The sequence below is a fragment of the Chlorocebus sabaeus genome, chromosome 21 (assembly GCF_047675955.1).
Source record: "Chlorocebus sabaeus isolate Y175 chromosome 21, mChlSab1.0.hap1, whole genome shotgun sequence".
Taxonomy (NCBI): Eukaryota; Metazoa; Chordata; class Mammalia; order Primates; family Cercopithecidae; genus Chlorocebus; species Chlorocebus sabaeus.
The window spans coordinates 97,473,148-97,500,621 of record NC_132924.1 but is presented as its reverse complement, the minus strand read 5'-3'; the positions used below and the strand labels follow the sequence as shown (position 1 = coordinate 97,500,621).

Here is a 27,474-nt window from a genome sequence, read left to right as displayed (position 1 = left end):
AATTTTTTACCATCTAGTAATTCTTTTGATGTTGAAAACATTTTAAAGCATAGATCTATTTCTACACTTTAAGGAGAAGAAATGACATATGGTAATCTAAATACCGAAAAAGAAATGATAATTATATGAATTTTTGAAAGTACCAATTAATACTGCAGTTTCCACTAAATGAGTATAATGAAGTCTTATATAATTGAAATTATCTGTGGCATTTTTCTCATGGACATTTGTATATCTTGCAGTGGCAATTATCTAAGGCTATAGTTAAGTACCTGACAATTAAAATAAAAACCATTAAGACAGTAATTTTTACTTTTCTCTATTTCTTCATTAATCTCTTGTTTTCAAATAGCACTATAATTTTGAAAGAAAAAAATTGAAAAAACTTTATTATATGCTTAAAGTCCCCTAGCAGAAGGAAATCTTTAATAGAAGCCAGAAAATTCATAGCAAATATGCTATCAATTCTGTGAGAAGCTACACCTAAATAGAGGTCTATGAACACTCAGACAGAGCACTTGATTCATGGTGAAAGCATATTTCTTGGTCTTGAAAGAAATGAAGATCTTAACAAATTTCACCAACTGTATGAGAGAACCTAGTCATCCACTTTAAATTGGGAGTCTTTAAATTTAGCAGTTATATTCACTACAGTGCCATTTGTAAAGACATTCCCCTTTGAAAAAAATACATCTTGACAGTGATAGTTACATTATTTTTAGCTTTGCCTAACAGCTGCAGACTATAATTAAGACAACTAAAATTTGTATATGACATTTGTCTTCTTATAATATACTATGCTGTTACCCACACAAACTGTTGTTCTGTGTCCAGAGCCTACACCCAGGGCTCTTTATGCACTGCTGGGATTTGGGTTAATACTATTTCCAGGAATTCCTTGTAGTAGCACACAAGGGCTGCAATATCCAGGAATCAATCTCTAAAGCTTTAGAGGCCTACTGCAGACTCCCTGGATACTTCTTGCTTTACCTGATTTCCCAAATGATTAATTTCACACTATTTCAAGAGCTGCTGTTGCTGTAATCTCTTCAGATCTATTTTTGATAACTTCATTGACTTAGTAACTGAAATGTTCTAAATCCCCACAGCAGGTACCATATTATCTTTTTTTAAATCCTGACAATTTCTTACAAAAATGTAAAAATCTGCCATTGATTGATATGATAGAATCACTGGAAATGGAAACAGTATAAAATAGAATTAACTCGAAAAGAAATTATTACGTTCAGCCTTTAGTAAAATAATGTGAATTGTTGGGACTGAAATTCCATTAACAAGGAATTTTAAAATTATAAACAATGATCATAATTAGAAGGATAAGAAGAGAAAAAGAGAAAGAGAAAAAAGTAAGAAAACAGGGAAGAGAAATGGCATTGGAAAGTAATAAAACTGGGTTTCAAATGCTTTTTAAAAAGCAAAACAAAGGATGTCTGGATTCCAAGTAAAAAGGCCTAGTCCTAGGGGCATCTCCTTCAATCTCACCTGGCATCTATTCTCCCTGGCCGCTCAGATTCATCTAAATGAGTGCCTGAGTGTGTCGGGGGTATAGGGGATTTTAAGGTCTTTTTAAAGACTAATACTTTTTTCTGGAAAAAGTAAATGACTAATCATCACAACAGATCAGATCTTTTTAGATAAGAATTTCCTCTTCAGTAAAGTAATAACATCATGAAATCCATTTTTTCCTTCTATGCATTATGTCATTTAAAACATTATGATGTCAAAGGTAAATACGTCTAACACATCAGGGATATTTTCTCTCTGTTCTCTTGCTCATTTATATTCTGTGGTCATTGAAATTAGGAAATATTTTTATTTCTTTTAATCTACTTTTCTTTGAACTCAGATGCTGTACTCTTAATGATTCTGATGTTCTCTAGAATAAGATAACTGTAGGGAAGTCTGTGCTGGGTAACAGAAAGAATGCTGATTTGTTTGTTTGTTTGTTTGTTTGTTTGTTTGTTTTTGGTAGAAGATCAAGACTTTAAATTCTATTAACCATGGACTACTCTTTCTAGGACTAGTTTTATGCTTAAGCCATGACACCTCAATTAAGGTTTTTAACCACAATGTGTCACGAGACCTTGACCCCACAAGGTCAAGATTGTTTTCTTGCAAGTAATGTTCTTTACAAAAAAAACCCTGTTAGAACAAATAAATGAATTCAGTAAAGTTGCAGGATACAAAATCAACACCCAAAAATAGGTTGTGCTTCTATATACTAACCACAAACCATCCAAAAAGGACATTAAGAAAATGGTTTTGTTCACAATAATTTCAAAAAGAATAAAATACTTAGGAATAAACTTGACCAAGGAGATTAAATATCTGTACACTAGAAACTATGAAACACTGATGAAAGAAATTTAAGGAGACACAAATAGATGGAAAGACATCACATGTTCATGGATTGGAAGACATAATACTGGTTAAAATGTCCAGATTACCCAAAGTAATCTACAGATTCAAGCCTAGCCTTGAAAAAAATCTCAAAGGCATTTTTTTTTAAAGAAAGAGTAAAAACAATACTAACTCAAATGAGTATTCTCAATGTAAACATAGATTCCTTTCTTCCTACATTGTTTTTCCAATTTTCTGCTAAGTCTTTCATTTTATCTGATTGCCTATGGATCTTTAACAGGCTTGCCACTATAAAGTGATACAGCAATTAAAAAATAAGAATATAGAAATCATCCTCCTTCATTCTCATGAATATCCTTATTTTCAGCCATCAGGCAGTCTTCTGAGATGAATACAGTTTGAAAAGTAGGCACATATGGTCTACACTGATGCTTCCAGTCCCTTATTTGAGACCTTCTTTTGGATGATGTGACTAGTGTTAAGTGTGTACAGGGCACATTTCCTGGGCCACTTGTTATAAGGCTTGCCTAGACTTTCCTAATGTTACTTATTGTGCGGTACTTTTATATACACATTAGTACAAGGCGTGCCTCTGCTCTTAGCCACATCAGCTGCCCTTCAAGCCTCAGATACTTGGGAGTTCTGCCTTGACTCCTTTCTCAACTCTAAATCCTTGATGTCCTTCTCTTGGTTTGAAGAGGCGCCCTTAGAACCTGCCTTTGCTTTTGAGTCTGCATTCTAAAATATGTCTGCTGTGGCTGCCTCTCTTCCTGTTTTAAAAATAGAAAGCTAGTGTTGTAAGATATACTCATTACTTAGGTGTGAATAAAAAGAAGAGAATATGTGATCACAGAATGGTAGAGATAAAAGTGGTTCTCGTGAGCATCAAGTTCAGGTAATTTTATTTTAGGAATGATCAAATACTTCAGAGATAGATCATTTGCCTCAAGGTAAACTATTAGGCTGTCATTGGCAAAAATACAATTCTTTTGCACCAAACTAATACAACAGGTAAATGGCAAAGATGAGGCATATACACATGACTTCTGATTCCAAATGCAGCACTTTCTGCACTTTGCCATAGTGAATTGGATGGAAATTTCATGCATTGTGACATAGTCAATGGATAAGAAATCTGGGGCTGAAGAGGCTCAAAAGAGGCTCAAGAGAGCTAAAATGCCCTCAAGTGCACATGGACATGAACTTCCCAGGTGAAATATGTGAAAGTATTTTATAAACTGCAAAGCCCATATATAATTCAAGTTCAAGATATAATTTTCAATGATTATCTACCTTCATATGAGACCAGCTTCAGGAGAAAGAGACAATTTTTTTTCTCCCATTTGGACCCACAATTCCCATTTGGAAGATGCTTTTCAGAGTTCTTCGCACTCACTATAAAAATTCCTTGAACAGGATAAAACCACCTTGAAAAGTATAAAACAGGAATTTATACTTTGTGGACTGGGGTGTATAGGGGCAAAGTTAATATAATTTAAAAATCACAATATTCTTCCAGCTTTGAGGATAAATATCAATAATAATAGAGCCCTTCTCCTTTGGTTCAGAGTTTGGTCTGATCTCCCTATGTTTCTGATTGCGAGTATATTATTTATAAATGAATATTTCAAGTCAAGAGGTCAGACTGACTTAAAAAAGAGAAACAAAAATGAAAATTGCTTTATTTTCATGCTTAGAAAACACTGTAGTTCATATTAATAGCAGATTAATAATCTCATTCTGATATTTACAGGACTGTTTTCTTATCCTGCTAAAATGCTGCTGTTATAAACTATTCCTCTTTTTTGACAGCTTGAAAGCTACTGTATCCATTTAAAGAGTTGTAAGTCTGCCTAAGTTGAATTCCATAGTGATTATGATGATGCTATTGTCATTGCCCAATATAAATCATATGGTCATAAATGAAAGCACATCATGACAGCATCTGTATAGCATAGTCTGTCTTTGGGAACTGCTACCACTTAGCTTACAGGAAGGTTTATAATATGTAATAGTAATGCTTTCCCAAAGCACAGACCATAGTATTGTGAAGTGCTACTGTGTCCTTTGGTACCTATTAGGGTGCAATTTGAATACCAGGCAGACCTCACAAGTACCTGAAAATGTAGATAACTCATATATATCAATCTTTATTTGAGGATAAATATAAATAAGAATAGAAAAATTATTTGCAGCTGCTCTCTGCTTAGGACTAGAGTTAATGGTGATACCAAAACATACCTGAATTCAGAAAAAAAGTTTCCCAGAAGTCTTATTCTATTGTTCTGAAACCACCCTTCTTTCAAGTTTGCTTCCTTGCCTTGCTGCTCTCCACTTCTAGTCCTTTATCTGATAAGTGTCCTTCAATTCTCTCCCTTATTCCTTCATTTTTTCCTTTTAATTTTAGAACTAAAAGGTAAATGTGATGGAAGATTATGGAAGACATTGGAAAGGTCATGGAAAATAACTAAAAGACTGAGTTCATACTTTGTAGCAGAGCCTATGATAAATGATGTACATTTATCATTTTATTTAACATCTAAATAAAATTTAGGGGATGATCAGTCTCAGTGTAGAGTAGAGGAAGCTAAGACTAAGAAAACTTAAATACTAATCTATGAACAAATATATGACAGTAAGTAAAATATTTCAAACTCAAAGTCCATACACTTCTCTCTGTGATATTTTTGTGCCAGATGATCCCTTAAAGATTTCTATTGGTGGAGGAAGGGGCTAAGCAAAACTTCACATGACATTCATTAAGTAATATTTGTAGGGGAAAGGAAGCACTGATGAGGCCAGGGCAAATGACCCAGAGATACTGAAAACCCCCCGGTGCTCCCATCTGTCTGTGGAGAGGTACACTAGGTCAAGAAATCTGCATCATACATAGTGTGGACTTTATTCCACTAGGGAGGCCCACGGATATCTCTCTTTATTCATATAAGAAAAGAACTTCATTAAGATGAGATACATAGGCTGTTTGGCCCAAGACTGTCCAGGTTTTGAGTGTTAAATATTTACACACATTTTCTGGGACTATCAGTTGCCTGATATAAAAATTCTGAGCAGCTGGGAAATACTGGGGCCCATTCTTGGGTTGCAGAGCCCTACTCAGAGAAGCAATCTTCAATTCCATATTAAACTGAAATTGAGTGCTGCCTCCTACCCTGTTTGAGAAAAGAAGAATCACCAGGACCAGCTAGTGTGTGGTCCAGGCAACCCACAGTGAACTCCCAGTGTTGTTTTCATATGATGCTGGTTCTTAAATACCAGAAACGCAACCTAAAACATGGGCAATTAGCAAACGTCCTTTCCTTTCTAAGCATCAGACTCTGGACTCTTTAAGATTCGTAACTGCTACATTTCTTTTGAAAGTTGCTGTTTGGTCATTAAGATGGTGCTAATGATAGAAAGTCATCAAATGACAGTTAAATATGGTTATGTGTAAGATTTCTATATTTTAAGTGATAAAAAAGTTGAAAAAGTTGGCTTTTGCTCCTTCTTTCCCCTTTACCACCCAAGTAAGAAAACAGAGGGTGAGAAGCATTATGCCTCTTGCCCTGGGGTTTCTGCAGCCAGATGGCAATGCCAAGATGAACACTAGACTAGACTTCTCTAATTTTCCTTCTCGGTGCTTCTCTTCCTGCCAGGAATGTGACTGGAGTGTTAAACTTAAAAGCACTAACTTAGTGAGGAATTTAAACAGAAGTTCAAATATATCTGTAGCAGTTCTGATTTACAGTTTGTTGTTGGCAGTATGTGGATTTCGGGAATTAAGGGATTTGGCATGATACACACTTTGCCTCTTCTCACTATAATTCGGCTTCATGCAACAAATATTTCTAAAGCACTTACCAACAAGGCAGTATGCTGGGGATGTTGGGAAATAGAGGGATAAGTAAAATAATTCTTACCATCCAGGAGCTTTGCCTGGATGCACCTGTCTCATTTTATATCTTGAGAAATATTGAGTGCAAGACTATCAGTACAGTCGTATGTAGTTATCTTTGTAAGGTACTCAGAAGAACATTCTGAACCATTGGTAACTAATGCATGCTTTTCCATGGTAGTAATGATTTTAACAATAAAGACAAATTAAACAAAAAAGCAAATGAATATGTTTGCTTCAGCGAAGGAGTGTTACCTCTGTGTTTTCTGAAGAAAGGCTTCCAGTGGTTTACTGGCCCTGAGAACTTACCAGATAGATGCCTGATTTTTATGGCTGTTTCAATATACTTGTCATGAAATCCCCTTCCAGAAAGACTTGCCCTTGGAGAAACAAGTACTTCCCTTTTGAAGGCTTTTCTGATGGCAAGCCTACCCTGACTTTCTTTCTTTTATTTATTTATTTTTTCTTTAGACAGGGTTTTGCTCTGTTGCCCAGGCTGGAGTGCAGTGGCACAATCTCGGCTCACGGCAACCTTTGCCTCCCGAGTTCAAGAAATTCTCCTGCCTCAGCCTGCTTAGTAGCTGCGATTACAGGCATGCATCACCATGCCCAGCTCATTTTTCTGTTTTTGGTAGAGACGTGGTTTCACCATTTTAGTCTGGTTGGTCTCCAACTCCTGACCTGAAGTGATCCGCCCACCTCAGCCTCCCAAAGTGCTGGGATTACAGCTGTGAGCCACCATGCCCAGCCCCCTATCCTGACTTTCCGAGTGAAATGTCTCCTCCTGAAAATACTGAATGAAAGCAGCAATAATTTTATCACTATAATAATTATATTTTTAGCTATCCCCAAATCTCAAATGCATATTTTAGGCTGGAAAGCATTATGTGTCTTTTGATCACACCTTAAGTATGACATTGATTTTCAATCATTCATGAGACAGCAAATCTCAGAGATATTTTGTGTCTTTCCCATCTTAAAAGCAGTAACTTATTTATTTCTTCCTAACACAAATTAAGTGTTGCATCAAAGAGAAAAGTGAATAGAAGAGGAAAAGCTGTCAATTCAGAAATAAATGGGCCAAGAAATAGACATCAGTGCATGGAGACACAAATCAGAAATACAGACATTTAATAAAATACACACAAAATGTTGTTAATTTCCAGTGCTTAAAAAAACCTTAGAGTGAGCTGGGCAACGTAATTGACTGTCACTGTAGGATGTGACATGGATATCAAAAAGGTCACTGTAATTTGAGTCTGGCTATGCAGAGTCATCATTTCCAGAACAGGAGAGATAATGTTCCCTGCCTATGGTCTGGGCTTCACCTAGAAACTATTAACGTGGCTATCAAGGTGAATTTGACTAAAGATGCTCAGCCACCTCTGGACTCAAGCACAGATAATTAGTGATATGCAAGATGACCCCAAAGCTACACAGCAGCCCCAACCCACTCAAGTGGCATTAGGTCCTCTGCGAGAGTTTAGTTATATACAGTGGCCCTAATTTAACTTATCAGTTGCTTGTCTGCACATGAGAAGTTTCAGATCACTATTATTGAATTAATTTTCTAGTAAGCAGAAAAAGTTCCTTTGAGAGTTTGAAAATCAATTTAGAATAAGGGATCTTGAATATTTCAGTTTATAGTGAGAACTCAGCTGGCTCTTGAGGTCTTTGTGGCAGGCAGGAGCTCTGCTCAAATTAGATCTTCAGCTCTTTGAAATTCTGCTGAGTGCAAAGGTTGCAGAATTGTTAGGTATTAGGCTTACTTCCTGGGTGATGGGTTCAATTGTACCTCAGACCTCAGCATCATGCAATATATCCACGAACATGTACCCCAGACTCTAAAATAAGAGCTGAAATTATTTAAAAGAATCTACTGAGTGGAAACTAAGGCATTATGGTTTCTTTCAACATTTGATTTTAGAATAGATTCAGATTTACCAAAAAATCACAAAAGTAGTACAAAAAGTCCCCACAAACCCTATACCCAGTATTTCTTATCATTAACATCTCACATTAGTATGGTACATTTGTTAGTGGACCATTATTGATTCATCAATATTAACTAAAGTCCATCCTTTATTCAGATTTCCTTTACTTTTACCTAATATCTTTCCCTGTTTCAAGATTCCATCCAGAATATTGCATCACATTTAGTTGATTGTAACAGTTTTTTAGACTTTTTTTGTTTTTGAGGAATTTAACTTTTTGCAAGGTAATGGCCAACCAACTGAAAGTGTCCTCAGTAACCAAAGATGGAACAATTTGGGCAACAAAACAAAGTAATATTGGTTTATAACTCAAAGTATAAAATACATATTCATGAGTTCATGTTGTCATAAGTAAATGAATAATTGATTGAAAGAATGAATAAATAAAAACCAATCTCCCATGCAGAAGGATTTCAACTATTCCATGTAGATAATTCATCCTCAAGGAGGTGAAAAACAACTCTCTAATTTTTAAGTGTGGGTGGTACACAGAAAGTTCTTCCCAAAGAGGACTGTATGGAAAAAGGAAGAAAGAGTAACTTCACAGTGAAGAAACTTGACAAACACTATCTTAGGCAAGTGTTCAAGATTAACATCAACAGTGATAAATCACGTCCATAGTTTGTGCTCCTGATATGATATGCTGAAAATGGCAGTTTACCTCTGTGCTCTTCCTCCAAAAAACTCATGACTCAGGTTAATCAACATCATATAAACCCCAACTGAGAGACATCTACTAAAGTCTCTTGTACAGTTGCCATGGAACAAAAGGAGAAAAGCAGTGTTGGGTTACCCCTCGGGATAAAAGGACTAGTCATGGGCATCCTTTTTATCTTTCCCAGCTCTACCTTTCTCATCAGCACCTAGAAACTCAGAGAACAAAGTGACTCTAAAACACAAGGTGACAATCCTTTTCTGTCCTTTCGCCTCACTTGGCAATTAAAGGGTGAAGCCTGGGTGTGACAAGTCATCTAAAGAGCTTCAACCATGATGTTGGGATCCCCCGTGCTACACATACACCTGATGGAGATGGGCAAGATGGCTCCCAATTCCTGCTATAACCAAGCTGTTCAGTTTGGAGTAAAGTGACCGGAATGCTGACTGGTAGCAAGTAAATGTGATCCACACTCATAAAAGGAATTTAACATTATGAAAATGATCATTTTCCACCGAAGTCTTAAGCCCTATAGCTGAACATATAATGCAAGACTACCTTAGCGATGTGGCTATATTTGAGTATGGAAGCATCCTAGGAAAACCTTGGATGTCGTTTTTTTCCCTTGATATTTGATCAATATGAACTTGATTACATGGTACATACTCTCTAATGCCTGAATATTCTCCAATTCTATTTTAATTCTGTTCATTGTTAGGAGTAGGTCCTCTATTCTTCCCCCAGTTTGTCATCATATTTACAGGAATCCATTTTATATGATAAATTTGAAATATTCCTTATGAAAAGAGTGCAAGTCTACCATTATTCTTCTCATAGAGCCCATTTATCAACCCTGCCCCACCCACACATTTCCCGTGCTGCTACTAAAAAGTTGTTTTGAACTCATAAGTCATGTATAATGCTAATGGAATTTTATTATCTAAATATAGTAAACAACAGACTGAATAATAAAAGTAAACTAAAATCATCTTTATGTACATTTAATATTTGTAAATGTATTTTGTTCTACGTGTTGTATATCATTAGATATCCATTATTCTGCTCTAAATGAGTACATCATTAATCACTTAAGGAACATTAATAATAAAAATTTCTGAGAATTTTAATGTGATTTTTGGGGACTTTTTTCTATTTTTGTAGTATTTGAATATCTGATAGATTAATTTATTTAGATATTATTGAGTATTTTACACTGCCATCTAGTGATGTAAGCCCTTACGTAGGTGGAGATTTGAGAGAAGCAATTTGTCTAGCCCATCTAAATAACCTGACTACACTTCGCCAGATCTTTTCAATGGCTTAGAGAAACTCATTTTAAAATTCTTATATTTAATGTCAGGTTCCTCATCCTTCATGGCTCCTATTTCAAACTTCAGGTGAATCTAGGCTTCTTTTTAAAAATGATGAAGTTTGTGTTAGATGCATTACACTCCTCTATTTGGTGTAATGATAGTTGCTAATATTTATTGAGTGCTCACCACTTGCTAGGCACTGTTCTAAGTGCTATTCATGTATTAACCCACGTAATCTTGACACCAGTCTTAAGACATAGTTACCATTTTGCTTTTGTTTTGCCCACAGTCACATAATGAATAAATGACCAAGCTGTAATTTAAACTCATTCAGGCTAGTTCCAGAGTCAGTGAGGCTAACTAGTAAGCTATAACGGCCTCTCTTACGTAGTCTTCACCCCCCAGCATATACACACACATATGTACAAACACTCACCCCGCTCTCTTTCCAATATCCCACATATACTCAGATGTATGGGCTTCCAGCCACCTAGAGTCACCTTTCTGTATGATCTTATCTTGGTTTCTGCTTTATACATGGGTTACCTTGGTGCTTCTGAAACTTGTAGTCTTGCAGACTTGAATAGATAGCCCTGTTGGGAGTTTTTGGTTCTTCAATGGAAGTCAGAGGATTATTTCTGTTTTGCCATACTTTGCATTAGCAATTTGAGTTCCAGTCTTAAAATATAAACCAAAGCTGATTTCATAATGTAATCTTAAAAGAAGCTATTTCTACATAGGGATGGCAAATTTTCTTTTTTTCTTGTTTTCCAAGATCATACAAAATAAGAATGAGACAGAGTTAATTTTAGCACAAGGATATGGGATATGACTACTTAATTGCTGTTTATAAGAAAAAAAACCATTCAAGTTTGCAGAATTATTAATTTTGCAACAAGATGTGGCAATAAAATTGCACATTTCATTGGAACTCTAGGCAACCCTAACAATCAATTAGTACTGGCTTCTCTACTAGCTAACTTCACACAATTCAGGGAGCTGAGCAAGAAGCATGAAGTGTGTAAATTTTGTTGGGGGAGGTAGAAGGAGAGCATAGAAATGCACCTGCTATGTTTTGTGGTGGTGGAATTTTACCTGTATCTATGTGTATGGGGGCAGGGATAGAGGGTGGGAGGGTGCTGTGCCAAACAGAATAAAGTGCTGTCCCTGACCCAAATAGATAATTAAGTTAGAAAATAAAAAATTTGTATGAACAAAATAATTAAGTGCTAAGTAGAAAATATTTTCTTGCATTCCAAAACATAGCAAATGTGCTAAGTATTAGAGAAATAAAGAAGGTCTCCTAGAAACTATAGAGTATGAGCTACAGCCTGATAGTTTATTGCTGAATTCTATGATTTTTTTTCCCTAAATTCCAACCAAGTTATCTTAGTCCACCTGGACTGCTGCAACAAAATACCATAAACTGGGCAGCTTGTAAAACCAGAAACTTATTTCTTACAATTCTGATGGCTGGGATGCCCAAGATCAGGGTGCCAGCATGGCTAAGTTTCCAGTGAGAGCTCTTTTATCAATTTCTTGCTGTGATCTCATATAGTAGGAAGAGGCAAAGAGGATCCCTTTAGCCTATTTTACAAGGGCACTAATCCCCTTCACAAGGGCTTTGTCCTCATAAACTAATAACCTCACAAAAGATCCCATCTCCTAATACCATCACTTTGGGAATTAGGATTTTAACATACAAATTTTGAACAGGAACAACGCAACATTCAGACTGTAGCACCACTACTCTTACTCTCTACCTTTTAAAGCATTTAAATGGCAAATGACACAGCAGGATAATTCCCCAATACAGGAGAATGATTTATCTGAAAGAGCTAACCTCTCAATGGCTCAAACATTGACCCTTGGGCATCAATTAATTATGCAAGTGTTATATTTTGGAGTGGCTGATCAAGAAAACTTCAGAAGGGATATTCAATAGCAACAACAGCCTTGTTCTTGTCAATGTCCTCTTCAGAAGAAATACTCTACTGAATCGTTTCTTCAGGTTACTCTATACACACCTTTAGTTACAGATTCCCAAGCATGACCCTTCTGTTTTTTGTTTGTTTGTTTGTTTTAATGCCACTGATATTTTGGAGCATCATATAGATACAGTCATAAAAATTATAAGCAGGATATGTAAATATAAACCTGGCTGGAGTCAGATTTAATGTGTCTGAAATACCTCACTTTGCTCAGCATTTTGTTCTGCCAATCCAGTGCATTTTAATTCAACCAGGCTTGTCAGGATATATCAGATACCATCTAAATACTGGGGATATAAAGATAAATAGAAAGTATTCAATTAATGTGCTGAATTAATGGTTTCTTGAATTTAGGCTTTTAGACGATGTCTTTTTGATCATTCCTCAAGGCTTTGAGCACGCAGTCTTCTAGACAGCTGGTTGACTTTAATGACATACTGAAAACACCTTTGAGCTCTCATTTACATGTTCACAACTCCTTGCTTCCGCACTAGAAGGGATGGTTTCTTGCAGTGTCTCTTGGAAGCATCTCTAGCCCCTACCAATAGCTCATAGAATCATTTCAGGAGCTCTGGTTCATCCTTTTGAAGCTTCCAGTGATGTTCATACCCACCGTCTCCTGAGATTAACCTTGGAAACAAGTAGTATCCATCTACATTGAAGGACAATGCATGTGTTTCTAAGTCCTGAGAATTTTCCAATACCTTGCAAGAAATCAAGGTAGAAGATAAATTTACTGATTCCTCTGTATTACAAATAAATATCTTTTAGTATCTCATGAAGGTTATTCATTCCCTCATGGTGACGGCTTACTTTCATTTCACAGTCTAGCAGCACTTTCGTAGACACAGCTAGGTCAAAGTAGAGGAAAAGAAAATTTAAAATAGTTAACCTGGGATAAGATAGAATTTAGAGAAATGGAAGAAGGTTGACATACAGAAGAACCCCTAGGAGAGGAATTGAGAAAGGTGTTGAGAAAGACAAAGTCCATCTTTAGATGTAGTCTAACGAAATCCAGCAATAATAATTAGAAAAATGTCTTTAAGGTTTCTAATGAATTTGTAACTTGCCTGATTTATTACTTTGTGTCTATTCTCAGTAGCCAGAAAAATAATAATAATAAAAAAATGGCAATGTTTTAGTAAATCTTTTTATTTATTTGAGAAGTTAGATGTTAGATCCAAGAAATGGTGGGACTGGATCTCACTCCAGTACTCAGGAGAAATGTCCAGGTTGAGAAATATTTAATCAAAGCAAGAAGAGATTGGGACACGTCCTAAGTTCTTCGTAAGAAGGTGATGAAGACAGAGAGAGCTCTTCTGCATTTAGAAGTTATTTTAGGAAAACATAAGCCAGCGAGATTTAAGTGATTTTATAAATCATGCTTTTAATTCTGTATCGTTGATGCTTTGACATCTTGGGGCCTTGCTTATTCTAGAAGAATCACACCACCTCCTCAGAGTTAGCGAAATCCTAGAGTTATCCTTGCCAGTAAGCATGACTTTTACATGCAAAGCAACCAATCCAGAGCGGATACCTCCAACTACCTCCTTTATCAAGCTTTTATACTCTGAGGGACTATTTCCTGCACTAATCACCATAGGGCAGATATTAGACAACTAGGAAGAGCCCCCAGGTCATAAAGCCCACCGCAATTATTCAAACTAGCCAATCCTAAATCTCACTACCCTATCTCACTCATTCTTTCCCACTGAAACCACAATAAATGTTCTTGTTCCTGGTCTCACCTATATTTTCCTGAGTGATCCTGATGCTTCCTCAGCTCCCTTTTCTCCCACACCATATAACACACCCCTTTTCTTTTAAAAACAATGACTTCAAAACAAATGGAAACAAATTGTCCTTCCTCTGTCCTCTACAGTCACGGAGAATAAGACTCCTGGGCTTTCTTCTGCATGGGTCCTCCACTCCACTGTTTTCTCTTTTCCATTTTGGAAACAGAAAGAAAGAAATGGTTTTTTTTTTTTTTTTTTTTTTTTTTTTTTTTTTTTTTTTTTTTTTTTCTGAGACGGAGTTTCGCTCTGTTGCCCAGGCTGGAGTGCAGTGGCATAACCTCGGCTCACTGAAACTGTGGCATCCCGGGTTAAAGCAATTCTCCCGCCTCAGCCTCCCAAGTAGTTGTGATTACAGGCACGCACCACCATGCCCGGCTAATAATTTGTATTTTTAGTAGAGACAGAGTTTCACCATGTTAGCCAGGCTGGTCCCCAACTCTTGACCTCAAGTGATCCGCCTGCTTCGGCCTCCCAAAGTGCAGGCATTACAGGTGTGAGCCACTGTGCCCAACCTTAAATAGCTTTTTTAAAAAATTGTTTTATTGATAGTTTAACTTCAATTAATGCAATCAATATTTTGCTACCTAGTCATACACAATAGTTTAAGTATAATAAGTCATATTTGCCCATTACAAATTTCTGATCAGCTTTATTTCAAAAACAACCCTTGGCATACTTAGTATTACATGAATCAGAATCTGACCCTTTACTTTATTTTGTCCTCAGGTGGGGCCGTTTGAATCCCATGGGAAGTGACGCCTGTTCCGGATCTGGAGGTGAACCTAACCCAGAGATACTTAAAACTCTCTAATTCAATACCTTGAGTATCCAGAAGAAAGCCGTCCTTGCTTCTAGCCACTTCTCAACCCTTATCACAATTCTGGCAGGTACCTTAGCTGTGAGTCCTTCTACAGTTCTGAAAAGTTGAGGTGCTGCCTTGGTGTCAGTGTCTAATTCCCGTTTGATAATCTGCCTGGTTTCTATAAAACTGAGAGTCCACCTCCATTTTACTAGTAACTTTGCTACATTTGCTAGAGTTTGGAATTGCACTCCTGAACCTCGGCCCTGGGCCTGGATCTCAGAAATAGCAGATAGAGTTATCTATGGTTGACCACTCTCATAGATTCCAAAACAGCCTATGCTTCCAAATAATTACAGAACATCCCTAGCGAGGACAGGTGTCACCCCCTCTCCACAAGCCTGTTGCTTGCTCTCTCCTCCATAAGAGAGTGCGTCAACTTTGACACTTCCCACTATAATACCTTCCTGTGTGATTCAATTCTTGTTCATGTTATAATGTAGAAACTATTCCATCTAATAAGAAATTTAAATATTGGAGGGGTCTTCCTCCGTTTAGTGTTTTATATTTTGAAAATATCAAATATTGATTAAAACAAAGCTATATTTTTCTGTCTTTATTTGTAGATTATAGATAGGGTTTGATATTATTGACTTTTAATTACATATATATATTACTCACTGGAAAAACATTCTTGTTTTAAAAATGTAGGTGTTGTTTTGACTTTGGAATCAAACAGATCTGGGTTTTCATCTCAACTGATACCAGGTCAAGTTCATGAGCCTCCTAAAGCCTCAGTTTAATTTTCTATAAAGACTATATGAAACATGCATATTTGGTGCATATGTAATACCTGTTTAATGACAGCTGTTATTTTGATCCCTAGCTATTCTTCATGGTTACTATTCTGGAAAACATACTGATTAATATATATTTCAATGGAATATTGACATAACAAAAAATAATTTTATCAATTAAATAATTCATATTTATCCATCACTTTCACCATATATATTCTTTGCATTGAGGTTTTTTAGTGGATCCCAATACATTTGTGCTCTTATTATGAGATGTTTTGACTTTTTTCGTTTCAGAGAGTAGAAGACTGGATCTCTTCAATGTCATCTAAGCAGAAAGATTACTTTTTGTATAGATGTAAAGGCATCTAGTGATCCTGTTAGCAAAGGATTTTAAGCACAGGATTTAGAGCCAGAAAGACCAATCAAAAAACCTAAGTTTGGGTCCTGATTCTGAAGCCTGTGTAATGAGACACTATGATATTTTAGACAAATTCATTCACGTCTTTAAGCTTCAGTTTTGTCATCTAGAAACTAAAAATAATAGCAAAGATCTTACAACATTTCTAGGAAACAGTTAAATAATACAATGTAGATAAAGATACTTATAAATGGTAAATAAGTTAATAATTTACTACAATTAAACTTTCTTTTTTACTATCAAATATAAATCTAAAGAGAAATTATTTAAGATAGCCAAAAGAAGTAAAACTGAGTCAATATCGATAATACAAAGGGAGAAATTTGCATGTCTCATTGATGGAAAATTGATACTTTGAAGGAAGAGACTTTCAAATTATCAATACAATAGATGAGGGAGTATTTTCTGGGAACTTGGGATCTTTGCTCTAGAGGCAGCTTCTGATGCTGGCAGAAACCCTGGTATGTGTGTAATGATGGATTGGGATGTCCTCAAACACACAGGGAGTCATGAGAACCTTATTCCCAATCCAGCCATTGCAAAATTAATGGAAAGTCATCTGTTTCTGTTTATTTTTCTTATATCAGATGATGAAATTAAATGAGCCATGCCTTTTTTCCATACTGAGAATATTCATTACAAAGAATGCATTTTATTGTTCTTACAGCTTGTGACAAGAATAATCAGCCTTCACTTTTCTGTCCCCTCAAACTTTAAATATTAATGTCTGTAGCTCTGATGTTCAAAAGGTAAGCTTCCTGTGGCCTCTCTAATCCCTGTGGCTGCCAGTAATATAGGAAGCATCTCACAGTTCTGACCCTTGGTGCTCACTGTGTGTTACAGGGACAGCAATGAACTACCAAAACCTGTCTCCTATTCTACCTGTGTACTGAAAGATTACATATAAGAGTGTTCATTATAACTAAATGAACTAAATAGATAGTGTCACGTGATTAGGTTCGGCCAATTCAATGCAGGAAGAAGTGCCCTGGTCCAAAAATATGCTTACACAATCTCTCTCCCCTGTCTGCCTACTGGATGCAGACCTTGAGCAGAGGACCTTAGGATCCTAGGTGGCAAGTAGGTGACAATATGAAAGGAGTACAAGTTCTTGCATTGCCACTATGAAGGTTGCCTGTCAAACACCTGCATGAGACTATTGCACAGACAAGAAACAAATCTCTGTGGTTTTATACCACTAGGTTTTGCTTTCGTTTGCTATAGATTTTAGTTTACCTTAATACATTCTGTCAAAGATAATATTTGCCATAAGGGTATTCCAGGTTTGACTAAAGCTTAGATAAAATATCTTAGGCTCATGCAGTGCATCAGTGGAAAGGGATTAATTTCAGTTAGTCAATGACTCCAGAAGTAAACTATATTTGTTAGGTACCTGCTACATGAAAAGCTTCCAAGAATTATCTCTGAGCTGGCCAGTGAGAAAAGATGAAGGCAGTCCAGGCAGACTTCCTATATTCAAAGAAGAAGGATGAATTAATAAAATAAAACAAGTAAAAATACACAAGTGTATTAATAGTTTATACTCTGAATTTGATGAGTAATGGTCAACAGTCAGTTTGGAGTGTCTAAGTCAGGGCAAAACTGCTGGTAGGGTCAAGAAGTCTGTAAGTTAACTGAAAAGCACATGAACACTCATACTGAAGAGGGTTTAAGTTGTGAGAAGAATGAAGAATAATAAATTACAACTTCCTCAGTCCTAGAATATCTGACGTTAAAAAAAATGGAGTAACTCCAGAAAGAGAATGTTCATAGGCAAGAGCTGCTTTTTTAGTGATAGTTTACAAATAGTCCTAGTATCTAAAGTAAATAATTAGGAGTCTGCTTTTACTTTCAGTTTCTAAAAAATTTTGGTTGCTAAAATTGCCAGAAAGTAGGATGAATACAGAGGAATGTGCGTCAGCATCAACAATGTCCAAAAGGTATGTTTGATGAATTCATATCCACAGTCTTATAATGGAAGAAGGAGAGAAAGCTATAGTAATCAGACTGAATAGTATATACACATATTTGATCTCAAACTGAAAGACTTATATAGAGTTCTAAGTTCACCTGAAAAAGTAATATTTAAAATTGCCTCAGCAAAAATGTAAGAATTGATGGTCAATGACAGAGAAGTTAAATAAGGGAAGCAATTCAGGAATGTCTAAGGTTTGTTCATCCAGGGGTTGGAAGTTTGGTTTTGGAATCCATGTTCCTGGTGACCTTGATTTCCTTTGTGTAGCATATCTGCTGGAAAGTGACAGAGGACAGACGGCTGCTTTCAGAAAGAGTCTGAGACAGCTGGTGAGATCACTGAACCCAGGAGGCACTAAGGGAGAAAGAGATGGTTCTTGACCCTCACAGGGCTGAGGTCAGAGCTGCAGCACCAGAGCTCTCATGGGCAAGTCTGCGTGATTCCAGAGTTCCATGCTTCACTCCCTTCTAAAGATGTTTTATGCAAAAATAAAAGCAAGCAAGACTTGAAGCCAAGTCCCTAAATTAAAAAAAGCATTACTATTTAAAAACATTTTCTTTAATATCACAGCTAGGTTGTTAGTTATGAAAAGCATATTCATCAAAGTTATAATGGTATCATTTATATATCCTTGCTCTCTGTGTTCTTTATAAAAGCTCCTATGTTACTGTATTTTTTATCTAAAATGCTCTCTGCTCAGTAAGCAATGCCCTTAAATGGAATAAACTGTCCTATCTATTGAAATGGAAGTTATACTATTCAAAGAAAACTTTTAGAAAAAAAAAATCTTTTAGATTAATTTCATATGCTATGATAAAATACATTAGTCTTCTAAAGAAGTTGGGCTTTTCTGGCTGAATTGGTTCCTCAGGAGTAACTATACAGTTTTTGCATATATCATCTTTATCATCTTGCATCTAGACAGACATGCACTGCATAACAATGTTTTTGTCAAAGACAGACCACATGTATGACAGTGGTCTCATGGATTATAATGGCGCACGTATAGAAATCTGATATATGGCACTTGATATTGGCATTGCAGATTAAATAAAAGAATTGTTGATATTCAATAATGGTGCTAGGACATTTGGTTTTCCATATAATAGATATAAATAAAAATATATATGCCATCTAAGTTTGTGTAAGGACATTCTACAATGTTTGCACCATGAGCAAATCATTTAACAATGCAGTTTTTAGAATGTATCCCCCCCGTTGTTAAGTGACACGTGACTGTATATGTATATATATGTACACACACACACACATATACACAGGGATGATGATAGTGTGACCTGCTGACAATACAAAACAATGCAAAAATGAAAACATGTTGGAGTCATACAAAAGAATGCTCTAAAAAGTCTCCTTAATTAAAAGCATGCCCTAAATTCTCCTTTAATATTCAGAATTAACTTGTTTTGCTACTTCCACAATGGTACCATGGGTTGGAGTTCTACTTATATGATTGTCAGTGGAGATGTAGAGATCATATTCCATTCATTTGTCAATTTCTATAGCTAATGTCCACAGTTCACTTCATTAGTATTCACGAAGGCATATGTGAGAATCTGTGATATCTGTTTTGGAAAAAAAAAAAAAAAATGAGTTCTTTTGCACATTCATCAGAGCAATAAGATAAGATTTATTTTCTTTGACATTCATATCAATATATTACCAATTATTTTTGATTTATAATGTATAAAATTGACTTCCCAAGATTTGTGATAATTTTAATAGATTGAGAAGATATAGTATTGGTTTTTAATAGTTTGTAGTTCTCATTTTATTTCTAGAGGAGTTTATTCTGTCCTTTGAATAATATTGCAGGATCCCTATTCCTCTAGAATCTCTATAATAGATATATATTTGGATATTATTCAATCTAGCTCATACTTATATGAAATATGAACATATATGCAGAACAAACAGATACACAGAGCTTAAACTTACAAAGCAGAGTAAAATATGGGGTGAACTAAACTTAGAGCACACAACTCACATCTTCCCACTCTTTATGATTGGGTAGAAGTCACCAACAAGACATTAATTAGCCCATATGTTAGTTACTTCAAAAATCCACTCAACTGCATAGCAACACCCTATTTATAGGAAATGACAAGGATCATTTAATACTTGCAAACTGTCTTTAGCACAGAAGAATTAGAATGTAGACTGAACTGTGACACCTTGCTACAAAAGATGGGTCGGTTGCAGAGCGATTTATCATTCTGTCCTATCTCAGTATTTTCCAAGAGTAGGTAAAAAAAAAAAAAAAAAAATCTATTTTTTAAATGATCTGACAGCAAACCCATATGACTGTGCTCAGAAAAGAATAAAATCCTACAGTTAAATTTTATGGAAAATGTGACTAGTTGAATGCCTGTGTGCCATTACTAAATCAATATAGACTGAAACAAAAAGAAAGACAAAACTGGTATTTCAGGTACTGACATCGCTACTGTCTCTCTAAAGACAAGCATCTGTAAGTTAAAATGTAACCCAAAAACATCATAAAATTTCTCCTTTTTAAGAACTACTCTATCTTGCCAATAAAAACTGACAAACTTTTTTTTAGAACAAGTATAAATTTAACATAAAGCATTTAAAAATTCAGAAAAGTTCTTAAGAGCTAGCATCTTTGGATGATGTACTGGAATTTCTTATTCTTTCTCCTGTGCATTTCAATGAACTTCCTCATTGTCTTGAATACTTCCTAAAAGCACCTGCACAGCTCAAGTGGCACTAACAGTAAAGGAAACCTGGAAGGAATGGGCACTTTCAGAGTGAGTGGATTTTTCCTAGATTTATGAAGTCTTTTGTAGAATTTTCCTCAGAATAACTATCTCAACGAAAAATAAAATACATGTTAATACAATATTGACAGAGATAACATTAACTGAGAAATTCTATTAATAATTAAATCATCAAGAAATATTATTCCTTAGTTACTGTTACTGTTTTTTTAAACCTACCAGAATAATTAAGTTCCTTCAATGTGAGGCTTATGTTTCTTTATTTTTAGATCTTCTGGAATGCAAATGGAATTCGTTATTTAGGCCAGTGTCCAATATATATTGAACAAATTAGAATATATTGAAATTTCACGTTTCCTGGATTTTGAAGAATTATACTATAAAGGTCATTTCAGTCAACACATTTATATAATAAAACCTCGGCTCAAAGTATCAAAAACAACATATTTCATAATGTTTCATAATGCTAGTGTCTATTTTTCCTACTGAAGGGAATATATACAGATTTTGTTTTTTAGAAGTCGAAAATTTCCCCAAAGAGCAGCCTTCTTTGGGGTAACAGCAACTTTCAAACTGTTATACAATCGCAGTATTCCTTGGAAGTATCTCTGGGGCTGATGGAGATACCAAAGACCTGCACTTCCGCTTTAATCAGAAAAATTGCACTTTAATGTATTTTACATATAATATGATCTTGTTTAAAAACATGTGAAAATCTAGCCTAATTAGTCTGGGCAAAGAATGTAGGACTAAGACCCCCTAAAACAAAGGATGTCTTTAAAAAGTGGGGAAAGCATATGAACAGACATTATTTTCGTTTGAATTATGTAATTCATTCATTTTTATTTAGTTTTATTGAGCAATAATAAAGCAAAATGAATCTGAACATGCTTGTGCACTTAAACGTCTTAAATGAGGTTATAGCATTATAGATTAAAGAATGACCCAGGAGGACTTGGTTCGGGCAACAGGGACAGACAAAGAAACCAAAGCCGGTAAGCCTACCTGTCAGAAGTAAGCAGCTTTAAGGTCTAATTCACCAAATCATTCTTTAGTTATATTTAAAAAATCAAAATTATGCAAAGTAGTACATTTTGACATGAAAACTTTCATTAAAAAACCCATAATTGAAAAACGGAACAGACATTTTTAAAATGAAGACACGCAAATGGCCACCAAGTATATTTAAAAGTGCTCAACGTCACTAATCATCAGATAAATACAAATTTAAAGCCACAATGAGATAACATCTTACTCTAGTCAGAATGTCTGTTATCGAAAAGACAAAAAATAACAGACATTGGTGAGGATGTGGAGAAAAGGGAAATCTCACACGTTTTTGGTGAGAATGTAAATTAGTACAACCTCTATGGAAAACAGTATGGAGATTTCTAAACGAACTAAAAGTAGAACTACTATTTGATCCAGCAATCCCAGTACTGAATATCTACCCAAAGGAAAAGAAATCAATATATCACAAAGACAAAAATTGGTTTCCTATCATATTGAGTGGGGGACGTTGGGGGGCAAGGTTAATAGAATAAATACAACATTAATGTGGAAGTTCATAGATTTATGTATACATGATTTTATATAATTATTTTTAAGTCCTTTGTGTTAAATAGAGCAGTTATTCTCTTTTTATTAGTGAAAAACAATGATTCCTAAAAGTTGATTACATTGTTTCAGGTTGTATAGTTAGTATTTGGTGAAGCAGAGACTCAAACTCCAAACCTCTTAGTCTAGGTTCAGCAGTAGTTTCACGTCTTTGTAGTCTTAGTACCATTCTGGATGTAGACAAGGATATTACCAATTAAGCACTGTTATCAAATTGTCACATGCTTTTTTACATGAAGATGAAGCAACCCTCAGCATAAAATGGGTTTTTCACAGATTTTAGGTAGTGGTAAGTAGAACTACTCATGTAGGCTGTGTAGATCATAAGAAATTATGTTTCCTGACCTAATCACCATGATGAACTCACTTAGTAATGGCAAGACAATATCTAATTCAAGTTATGGTAAACATACTCTGGCAAGTGTAACCATAAGTATGTTAAAATTTTAATTAGGCTTTTTTTCTTCTGTATTTTGTGAGATCAAAACAGACATAGGTGTGCTTATTTAATGTGGGAAGTGTCCAGCTCTGGAGATTAAAAAAAAGTTCCTGTTAACATTGATGGCTCATTTCCCAATTGTCATAAACTCCTAACCAAATTTAAAACATTCCCCTCATAAGCTCAGCCTTCTCAGATAGTTAAAAATATGTTTGTTGTTGTTTTTGTTGTTACTGCTTTTTTTTTTTGAAAGGATAGGAAAATATTTATTCTGTTACATTTGTAATTTGTGAGTCAGTTTTGATTCTATCACCAGAGCTAAATAGCTCTAAACATAGCACACAAAGACATAGAAGCATAAACGAAAAGCAACAATTATAAGTGGTTTTAATGCACTTGCTACAGAAAGTTTCATCATTCAAGTTGAATCTTCTCGTTAAAAGAGAGAAAAAGAACACATGAATAGTCATTTCTCTTAAATTGCTATTATTTTTTCTCAGAAGAAATTAAGAAAATTAGTTCATTAGATTTGTATTATTATTAATAACAAAAACTAAGTTTCTCTGAGTCTTATGTACTGATTTAAATTGACAATGTTCGAAAAAAGTGATAGTAGATGTGGGGAAAATAGTTTTAGAGAACTGTCATGAAAATGTAAATGATAAATGAGGTAACAAGGAAACATTAATAAAAGGATAAGGGTTAGAAACACACAATTCTGTGTCAAATGACACTGCACTGGATAAACAAATTCAGTGAATCATGTTTTGACTGACAACGTACTTAACCAAAGGCAAAATGTGAAAACGAACGAAAGAAATATATCCCAAAGAGCTGGAAAGATTGGAGTGACAGTTGGGTAGATGAAATGTACCAGGAAGTGAAGTAATTGTATATTTGAGCAAGTCATGTGTCAGACCTGCAAGGGAATGAATGTTGTTCAGACCCTGAAAGATAAAGATAGAAATGAGTTACCAAAAGAATCATACCCGAAATAAAACTGAATGAGTTATCTGATTATTAAACAATTTAAAGGTGTGAAATTAGCACTGAAAGTCAGCTTTACAGGAAAAGATATTTGATAATGTCCACCAAAATGCATGAGCCCAATCTTATATGAAATTTAAGCAGTTATTGATGTTGTACCTATGTAAATTTGAGCCTAATAAAATGGATGGATGTTTATTTCCCGAGGTAGCCTAGCCTGCCAAAAATTCTGAAAAGATAGCTGCAATTTTGCACCCAAAGAGAGTTTTGAATCATGTATTTGAAAACTTATTAAGTAAATAGGTTATGATTTAGTATGCAATATCACATGTTCAGGTTGGCTACTTGTAATACATTGTAAGGAAGAATATTGCATAGAAACACTTAGCAGTAGAATCGTTCTGAAATATCAAGTTTTTTTTTTATTGCACAAATTCCTCATACATTTGGTATTCCAGGGAAATAAAAGCTACATATTGCTTCATTAGCTGACCCATGTTCAACACCTTGAGCAAATGAGGATTATGATGAATATTTCATTTATCTTAGGTTAGACAGAAGATAATACCTTAAAATGAATGCAGCTGTCTCAACCTGATAATAACTCTGAATTCCATCAGAAAAAAAGCCCTATCATCATTTAATAATTGGCTATATAAATTAGTGAAACTAATAATAAGAGATTAGGAAAAACTTGATCACGTAGAGGAAATGTCCGCTTTAAATGTCTATCCGAACCAGAAAACTAGTATTTTTGAGCTCAGTTGCCTATTCTTAGGAAAATGTAGCTAGACTATAAACTCTTTCTTCCCAATCTACTATCAAGCAGTTGCCAAAACCAAAATCTTGGGTGCCATCTTGGACTCCTGTCCTCCTTAACATTTGCTAATTTTAGCCTCATCTGTCAGCACCGTCTCTCTCCTGAATTATTGTAACCGCCCCTAACACTGATGCTTCTGTCTCCTGCCTTTCCCTTGACCAATGCCTGCATTGCCCTGCCATGAAGGGGGATGACAGTTATTACACTGTTGTTTTTGCCTGGTACTTTGTCAGTTACTTGTGCTAGGCCAAATGTGTTTAAGTATCAAGAATAACGTTATAAACACTATTAAATCCTAATACCTAGCACTTACTATGTATTGGTTCAATATTTTAAAATTAATTAATGAATAGATGGTTAGATGGATGCTTGGAAAAGTTCTATGCCTGTGAGAATAAAATTATAAATGATGATTAGCAAAAGAAATATTACCTCCTGGTACACCAAATAAGGTCTATAGAAATTACGAATTTCTTTTTTTTTAATTTATTTTTTATTATTATTATACTTTAAGTTCTAGGGTACATGTGCATAACGTGCAGGTTTGTTACATATGTATACTTGTGCCATGTTGGTGTGCTGCACCCATCAACTCGTCAGCACCCATCAACTCGTCATTTACATCAGGTATATTTCAAAAGATAAATAAATGCAAAATGTTTTCTATTCTGAAGTTAGAGTGTCACCATAAGCAAGGAGAAATAAAATGATTAATGTAGGATCTGAGAAAATGGATGGTGTACCCAAGCAAATAATCACAGATATAGATTGTACTGTCTCCATTTCCAACTTGTCAAGTGAGATGTACCATCTCATCATGGAATCCTTGGCAATACTGTTTGTAAAATCTTTCAGGCTTTAAAAAAAATTGTCTGTCTTAACTGTCAGGCCATAAATAAATGTTGCCATGGCATTACTATGTGTCTGTTCCACTCCACCAATTTTTGGATTTTTTTTCTATATCCTGAGAAAGATAGTATAAAGCAGCAAAAGAAAAGGTAGAAAGATTTGTTTAAAATTTCTTGGGAGCTCAGTTACTGATTGGGATGCTTGGCTGAAAAAGATTAATGATAACTGGAATGACTTAGGACTCTCCTTAATTGCTTTATCAATAAAATTACAGCAGAGATGAGCTAGTCCAAAAACATTATGCTTCTTCGATGTGTTTCTTTAGATTTTATTAAGATTTATCAAAGTCTAGAAGTGAAGATGGTCCTTTATAATCTTCTAATGTCCAATGAATTTTCAACTACTTTCAATCACATATTCTCTGGGGAGAAATTCAGCAAGAACTTTGTTCAATGGGCTTGTTGAGTTGACCTGTATCTATCTGAAAAGGATGAATGCCTGTGAGAGTACTATTTAAACATTACATCAACTGATAGGAATTATTAATTACTAATCCCTGTTTGACAGCACCTCAGAATATTACAATCCTTTCAACAACTTTACAGTAATTTCTCAATCAAAAATAAAATTAATTTATTTTAGTTGTTCAATTATATGGTATTCTGATGGTTATAAAAACTAAAAATGTAAGAAAAGAACAGTTAAAATTAGAGGATAAAAGAAAAAATAGCAAATAAAGATAAGTAGCTATAATCCCCAAAACAATCATGTATCACTTGTTTACTGTAGGAGAACACTCAGAGAAACTCATTAACAATAATTTTGATAAAATGATTTGGTCAGAGACTGTCTCTATGTCATTAAGTTAAGCAGAGTTTGAGAAACATCAAATATTCAGTGGTGAGGCCATAGAGCTACTTTGTAGCAAATTGTTTGAATTAATTTTTATGTTTTAGGTAGTCATTCAACCTATTTATAAATGCCAATATGAAAAAGAAGCCATGGTTGATTATTTAATATAGAATTCTCAAGAGCAATTTTGCTGTTAGAAGCTTAATATCAACTAATATCTGGTCTTAAGATATTCTTTAACCACTTTTATAAAGAGTGTTTAGAAAACAAAGGTTCAATTTTCATCATTTTAAGACTTTCAAAGTCTGTGTAGATAGCAATGTAAAAAAACAAAGATCTTATTTATGCTACACATATTTTCAAGGAACCATGGAGAATCCCCTATGTAGCTAGCTCCGTGGATTTTACCAGCTGTTATGTGAAATTTCTTTCTCTAAAAATATGTACAAAGCTAAATAATAAATTCCATAGCATATCTTCTGAACTTAAGCACAGTAGCATTCTAGTCTATTTTGTATAAGTTGTACTAATGACTATTGGATAGAATATAAAACTGCAGGGTGAATACAATGCTAGGGCTTTGGAACTTATCCAGTTATTGTTTGCATGAAGTCAGTAGGACAGAAATTTAAATAACTTAGCTCCAAAAGTACATGGGCAGAAATTATAATCTCCAAACAAAGAATTTGGTAAGCCCAAACAACTAAATCCTTCATAGATGATAGAGAAAATGTCTCCATCATCCTTTGAATGACATGACCTATTTCATTTTTTAATCTATTAATCTACATAGATTTATTGGCCATCTGTTATGTGCACAGCACTATGCTGTCTCTTTTTGTTTGTTCAGTGGGTGTTGTATTTTCAGCACATATTCTGAAGACAGAATATAATTTCATAGCACCATTTTCTCAGCTACCAATTAGTCATATGTAGGCTCCTATTTGCCATATCCCTGTGAAACAGAAACATCCTGTTTTAATTAAAAAATAATGTTACCAGTTGCTCACTATCTCATTAACTATCCTCCTTTTAATGGAGATATTCTAATTCTAAATAATCTTTTCCTCACATTGAACAGAAATATGCCCCTTTAATATCATGCTGCTTTGAACTGATCCCTAGAGCCAGAGATA

General features: G+C 34.9%; 1 long non-coding RNA gene across 1 annotated transcript in view; it reads right to left on the bottom strand.

Moving 5' to 3' along the window:
• Positions 1-23,257, bottom strand: part of LOC140709691 (uncharacterized) — a 31,354-nt gene extending 8,097 nt beyond the window's left edge. Inside the window, exons 1-2 of the long non-coding RNA XR_012090404.1 lie at positions 20,994-23,257; positions 17,434-19,598 (exon numbers count right to left, since the gene is read on the bottom strand). This is a non-coding gene — a long non-coding RNA (uncharacterized lncRNA). The remainder of the gene's footprint in view (positions 1-17,433; positions 19,599-20,993) is intronic.
• Positions 23,258-27,474: the final 4,217 nt, after the last annotated feature.